This window comes from Coenobita brevimanus, chromosome 40 (genome assembly GCF_032717465.1).
Source record: "Coenobita brevimanus isolate Jiangsu-jjx chromosome 40, ASM3271746v2, whole genome shotgun sequence".
Lineage (NCBI taxonomy): Eukaryota > Metazoa > Arthropoda > Malacostraca > Decapoda > Coenobitidae > Coenobita > Coenobita brevimanus.
In genome coordinates this window covers 66984172-66992202 of record NC_136993.1, presented here as the reverse complement: position 1 = coordinate 66992202, position 8031 = coordinate 66984172, and positions in this window count along the sequence as shown.

Here is an 8031-nt window from a genome sequence, read left to right as displayed (position 1 = left end):
ATGAAGCCAACTGTCGGACCCTATTCAAAACTTATGTGCTTGAATGTACCAATAAAGACGATTTCATAGTAGAAGTGAAAATGTGGCGGAGACTCGGAGATTTTAGTGGAAAGAAAGGAGATCTCATCTTCCATGCACTGGACATTTGTGAAGTAAGTAGTGTAGGGAAACTTGTGACAATCCAAACCATTGTGCCAGTCAGAACAGTGACAACAGAAAGATTGTTCTCCACCCTATGCCAGCTAAAAAGATACCTCAGAAATTCCATGTCTGAAGAACGACTGAATGGACTTGCTTTGTTAAACATCAACAGAAAAAAATAATATTTCTGGTGAAGAGGTCGTGGATGAATTTGCCAGTTCAAACGAAAAACTGTTATGTTGATGAAACAGTATATGGTATAGAATAATGCAGCTTATACAATAATCACTCCTAAAATAATCACACTCTTCACAGCATATTACCCACAGTGCACAACAGTACATTGCAACATTAAACATTTTATGCTTAAATCCATTTTTGCAAAGTGGAATACAAACCTCAAATTACTGACTGTCATTTACGTACTGCAAGTGGTTACTAGGTATGGTCATCCTGCATCCCGCACAACAGAATGCAACCAGTAACTACATAGGAAGGCCAAATGTGTTCCCTCATCGTCAGATACAATATTTAAATAAATGAAACAGAGATCGGGTTTGCATCCCACTTTGCAATTTCACATGGAAGCATATGACCCTAAGCATTGCAACACACGATCACTCCATATCACACACATGAATTTACCAGCGTAATAGCCACACTTAAGCAGCACAAACATTCAGTCAACAATCAAGACAACCCAGTTTTAGTGACCACACTACAGCAGCTTTATTCACAGGTTACTGGATTACAGGAGAAAAATTTAGAGAACAGATTCACTGAGCCACTCCAGCTGCAGATTAATGTATACTGTTACATTCTGTACAGTGTATACTGTTACTTACTGTACAGTGTATACTGTTACTTACTGTATATCCATATTAATTTGTTAATAACCCACTGGATACATTTACTGAAAAAATAAATATAATGAATGGTCATAATTTTTAATAATAAACCCACTTACTTTAGTGGCATGAGTTTTGCTTGAAAATCACTAGCTTCCTCATGGGGCAACACAGGATTAGATGATGGGTGAATTAATGAATGAAATAAAGTGAACCAGTATAAGGGGCCCACACGTTTCACATGTGGAACCTGAAGGCCGGACGACGTTCGCATCACTCGTAACTCCCCAAAATATAAAACAAAAGTTGCAAATTAAACTGTCCCCTATATGCAGTAATAACCTACTTAGTACTTACATTTTATTAAAAAAAAAAAAAAAATCAGCGTTTTCAAAGATTCACTTCATGATAGTAGGTTTGTCTGTTGATGGCCAAACAGTACAAACTGATGTTGTACCACCTTAGCACATCAAAATACAAGATCGAAAAGTACCAAGTTAATGCAACTTTCATCAATAAATTTTTTTTTCATGATTTAACCATAAATCCTAAAAATTATCATTTAAAAATGATCATGTTTTGCTGTATTTTCCATTTTATCACAATTTTCGAGAAACAAATACAGAAACACTCTTATTCTTAATTAGGTTAAATGCCTCAAAAAGTACAGCTCGATTCGTGTCAGTAAAGATGATGGCCACTGTCGGAACATTTGCATTTGACACACAACCTCTCTACGTTCATTTTTCGCTATGGGCAGACTCTGACTTTATTCATTATTACGACCTTGTTTGACCATCAATGTCGAATCTAATGATGTCCACCCCACCATTATGGGGGACGAGGAACATTTTTTGTTTTATACCTTGTCCTCAAATTTTGACTCTTTCGTGGACTTCTAAGAAAATCAAATTTTGAAATGGCGTTTTTATGGCCTTTGTTGACCTTGAAGGCCACAGTAACAGAACCATTGATAAGATTGGTTGCACAATAGAAGGGGGTCTAAGAAGTGACATTTTTTTTTTTTCGAGAATGCCTTCTTATATGGTTTTATCGCATGCTCCCCAATCTAATGCGGGCCTTTATTCACCATTACCTAACATAAACTTACAGTGGAGGCTCCAATAAACCATGTTATCAAAATAATATTTTTTTTATCCTCTCCTTTCAAAAATCCTGTGCACATCCCTGGTTTTACTCTCGCCAAGAAGAGTACAATGAGACCTTTCCTTTGCTCTGGTATTTCAACTTTAAGTCTATCTGTCAATCAGTTCTCGTTCTTCCTCATCTGTTACCAAAACATCAGTGCCTAAAAACTATCTATTAAAGATGTCAGCTACTTCCTCTCCTCTCTCTTTCCCCTCTGTAACTCTGGAAAATTTTATTTTATTGCTTTGCTGCTTGACCACCTTCCAGAAACTATTCATATTTTTGTTACGAAATTATTCTTGAAGTTATCTAGATCTTTCGTTAATCTCTTTTTTCTCACAAGTTGAAAAAGCATATTTTAAAACTTTTCTAATGTCCAGTATTTTCCTAAAGTCTTCAGTTGCTCTGTTTACCATTTTCTAGTCAAAAATATAATTCCTTCCTTAAGAAGTATAGACATTTTTAACATGAAGGTCCCATCCGGAAATAAATGTATACTTATTTGTCTTTACTTATTGTCTGCCAAATCTAAGCGAAAACCGCTGTAATCTTTTCATAAGCCAGATCTGTATCAGAGAGATAGTTTCAGTTATGGTATCCAAGTATATTACAGTTAAATTCATTCAACTTATATTTCCATTAGCTCTTTTTCAGCCAATAATGGATTTATTTCATCAGTCTTAAGATTGTTCCACATTGCTGAAAATTCTGGTCATTGTGGTCTGTGCTTAAAATATGTGGAAGAATTAGAATTATTAATAGCAATACGTGCTGCAACAGGTAAATGATCTGAACCAATCATGTTCTATTGCACTTCAATATTTGCTATTTTAGAGGAATTATTATTACTGCAAATTACTGTATATGGTCAAGCCACTTAGTATAAACATCATTATATGCAATAAAAGTAATCGTATTATTATCCATCATGTTAACATCAAAGCAAGTAAATTATTCTCCACCATAAAATTGTTAAGGTTTCTCCATGACCTACCACTGTAAGGGTGAAGATTAAAATCACCTAAAAATAATAAATACTGATACGGTACTGTCAAATCTAAATTGGTTAAAATATATTCCAGTTTGCTAAGATTTTCTAAGTATAGCTGTAATGTTCTGTTCTCCCATAGTTCTCCCATGTATTTCACTTTTAATACAGACATTAACTACAAGAATAAGTCTGTAACATCTCCAATTGACAGCTTTAAAACAATAATACTGGAATAATATAGAAGAACAATAACTCTGTAAGAGAAGTGTTCCTTTCATAAACAAACAAGACCACCTTCACATTTGCCATTACAAGATATTATTGACATCTCAGAGTATAAAACAGCAGAGCCTATGCATTCATATCTCTCATCAATGTACACTATGTCACGAAGCTGGTAATGGTTAAAGTATTACTGATTTTGGTAATAGTAATTGTAGTAGTAGTGGTTATAGTAATAGTAGCAGTAGTAGCAGTGGTTATAGTAATAGTAGCAGTAGTAGTAGTGGTTATAGTCATAGTAGCAGTAGTAGTAGTGGTTATAGTAATAGTAGCAGTGGTAGTAGTGGTTATAGTAATAGTAGCAGTGGTAGTAGTGGTTATAGTAATAGTAGCAGTGGTAGTAGTGGTTATAGTAATAGTATCAGTAGTAGCAGTGGTTATAGTAATAATAGCAGTAGTAGTAGTGGTTATAGTAATAGTAGCAGTGGTAGTAGTGGTTATAGTAATAGTAGCAGTAGTAGCCGTGGTTGTAGTAGTAGTAGTTGTAGTAATAGCAGCAGTGGCATTAGCAGTAGTGGCGGTGCTTGTGGTAGTACTGGTATTAGCAGTTGTAGAAATGGTAGTGGCAACCCCAGGCTCATATGAATGTGAACCCGGTGGACTGCAGGCTGAAGGTGCCCTCCCCCTGTAGTCAAGCATCATCATCTCGGTGGAAAAATCCGGAGGTGTGGAATGTTTAATTATTTGGGCAATGGAACCGACCTGTTACACTTGAGCCACCGTGAGAAGGCATCCCTCCCCAGCACCAGACAAGAGTAAACTAGATACTCGCCACAGTCCAACAACACACAGCGTGGACTTTAACAGCTTGAAGGTAAAACGCTTAGTGCAGAGTAAGACCGAGGATTTACCCAACATTGCCTTGGACGAGCACTTTTCTTCTAACACGTCATCGTACTGAAGAGACTGGATGCTTCGTTTTGATGGTGTCTTTTGATTATTTTTTTCTCTTTACCTCCTCATGATCTGGTGTAATTCAGGAAAGATATCTCGTACTGTGGCTGGTAACAACTACGTCTATTTTAATTTTCACTGTGAGACTACTACTACTACTACTACTGCTACTACAGCTACCACTACTACTACTACTACTACTACAACTACTACTACTACTACTACCACCACCATTACTACTACTACTACTACTACTACTACTACTTCTACTACTACTACTACTACTACTTCTACTACTACTACTTCTACTAACTCAGCCAGTGCACTTGATTTCGCAATACATACGATACAGTACAGAACATACTGTATATCTTACATGTAGCCTACAACAATACTAAATACTACAGCTTGCCATAAACACTTCATACACATTACACTCCCCATCTTGGTCTACTGATACGAGAAAGGCTGTGCACGTACGATATTACAAGACAGTATGATTATGATTACTGAGAAGGCAAAGTAAGTACTGGTGCCAATTGCTGCAAATAATACACAAATTTATATTTCTATATATACATACACAATTCGATGTATTATTGTTATTATTATTATTATTATTATTATTATTATACTATTATTATTATTATACTATTATTATTATTATTATATTATTATTATTATTATTATATTATTATTATTATTATTATATTATTATTATTATTATTATTATTATTAGTAGTAGTAGTAGTAGTAGTAGTAGTACCACCAGCAGTAGTCATCTATCCATCATCCACACCAATGTTGCCTCACAAGGAGCGTAGGAACCAGCAGTAGTAGTAGTAGTTAAAAATAGCTGGGACAAAGCAAAGTTAAAAATTATCACTAACGTTTCTTCAGATAGCCTGATAATGAAGAAAGCGGAAGCTGTCTTCACATTGGGGCTATGGGTCTGTGTTGCTGCAGCCTCACCTGCACTGACTACAACGTCTTTCAGGTCAGGTAACAGTTAAGATAAAACACAAGGTAACAGTTGCGGTGCATTTGTAGTATAACTAAAGATAATAAGCAAAACAGTTTCTTCAAAGTAACAACTGAAGTATAATTGTAGGTAATATAAGTCAAAGGTATGACATACATGAAGGTAACAGCCGACATATGATTACTAGTAAGGTATTGTACATCAAGGGAGCAGCTAAGATAAAGTAACTGGTAATGGCTCAATTGGTAGAAAGGTGGCCTGCGGTCCTACCGGACCCAGGTTCAAATCCCCGCTAGGGCAGGGAACAGTTTAAGGATTTGAATTTCATGTAAAGCAGACTTTACCGAAGAAGACCCGCCGACATGTCGTAAAAATACCCCTGCTAATACCAGTACACCAGTCCCGTATGAGACAGCCCTAGCATGTATTCAATATGGACGGTGGGTGTTAGTGCTGAAGTAGTGACATGTAGAGGTGTATGATATGTAGACGGTCTACTGGGCCTTGGGAGCAGGCTGTGAAGCCTATGCCCAGAGTTGTGCACATTAAAAAAAATAAATAAATAAAAAAGATGAGGCAACAAGTAACACATAACCCAAAGTACCAGCTGTGGTATTATTAGTAGTAATAAAATAATGTAACAATTATTGATGTAGGGATGATGTAACTCAAACCCTTCTCCAAGCAGAACAAAAATAATTTTAGTCTATTCGATTGACCAGCGCACCTGAGATGTATGGGGCAAGAAGGGTGTGTTTGATTCGCGGCTGCTGATTGGTCGCCGATGACGTCATTGAAGTAAATGCAGGCATGTACTGTAGTGCAATATGTGGACATAGGTGTAGGCTACTCGTACACCGTGGGTGGATGCAGTGCAACATGCGGACGTAGGTGTACACCATGGGCGGATAATTTGCTTCAAACATTACTCATCATTTTATAAAACTTTATAGTGAACTTATATTTTCTTTGATTACAGTATACTTTTAAAGCTAATTTTGACCCCTCAAGCTTCGGAGATTATTCCATATTTAAACTGGCTACTTATACTGCAAGCAGTTTACAGATATAAATGTATATGTGCTAAAAGAAGAAGAGCTGCAGATTTACATCATCGGTGGCCAATCAGCAGCCGCGAATCAAGCACACCCCACTCGCCCCATACATCTCAGCTGCACAGGTCAATCAAATAGGGTATACATGTGACAACGCACCCTTCTTATGTACAGTACCTGTCATCTCGCGAATGAATAAATATTATCCAAACTGACTTTGTGGTTTGAGTATCTTCTTCATTAACATTGACACAGACCATGACGCTCCACCACACTTCACAATGATTGTTTTACGAAAGGATGACAAAGAAAATTATTACAGTGAACATAGCCAATCAGGGAATTCGGAAGTTTGTCACGGTTTCACTGAACTGCAAGTTTTCGAACATGCTGGCAAATGAGAGGACATGGGAAAGCGTTTCATGTATTTAAAATCTAAACTACAGTCTAAATACAAAATCTATCACTGTATTTCCGCTAGATATAAGATTTAATCTACTTGCATTCACAAACTCACCATCTGGAACAGGGGAAAACATATGTATTTTAAATCCAAATTGCAATCTAAAATACAAAATCCATTGCCACATTTCCGTCAGCTATCAGACAAACAGATTAATCTACTCGCATTCACCGACTAACCATCTGGAGCGAGTGTGTAAATGACACAACAAAGCATACACATAAATGTTCACCTTCCATTGGTCGTTTACGTGTTTTTTCGGACGACACCAGTTGTGGTTTTTATTGTATACTTAAAAGTGACAACTTTCATAGAGACTGCCAGAAGCTACACAAATTCATCTCTTTTCAATACAATGACGCTCTTATATTCTTTCGGTGTGATTATATTTAGCTTAGTAGGGACCTTCCATGGAGTCAGGTCCTGTTTCAGAAGGAACCATAGCATCACGATAGCGTCCTTTGATAAAGTTCTTGTTTTAGGAAGCGTATTTTACATTAGTGACAGGTAGTTCCAATCTCAGGCTTAACTGAACGTGAATCCGGTGGATTGCTGACTGAAGATGCCCACCATTTGCACTCCACTATCCTCCTATTGGGGCACATGATGGGCGATGAGGGACGTTTGTATAATCGGGCAGTGGAGAAGCTCAGTTATCTCAGTGCCACCACATAAAGACGTCCGTCTCTTAACACCGAATGCAATAGGAACAATATGTATTTACCTGGTCAACAGCATAAAGCCTTTTCAATTCATATATATATATATATATATATATATATATATATATATATATATATATATATATATATATATATATATATATATATATATACATACATATATATATATATATATATATATATATATATATATATATATATATATATATATATATATATATATATATTATATCGGAAAACTAAGCGTATATCTAACCCCTGTGATTCGAAACTTGTTTCTTGAGCTAAATGAAATGCTCTAGAAATACCCTAAGAGTTTGTAAAGTGTAATGTTGTTTTCCCTTCCGCTAGGCAACTACTATCCATTTCTCTTGTAAGAGCCTGGATACGATGTTCGAAAAATATAAGATTATACTAGAACATTATTCTCTCAGGAAACGGCACTGAGGCTGCTGGGTATAGGAAAGCCTTGAACGCCGTACTGAGAGCAGATTCCCGAGACCAGTCCTCCATTCTACTCGTCACTCAGCAGACATTAGTGGT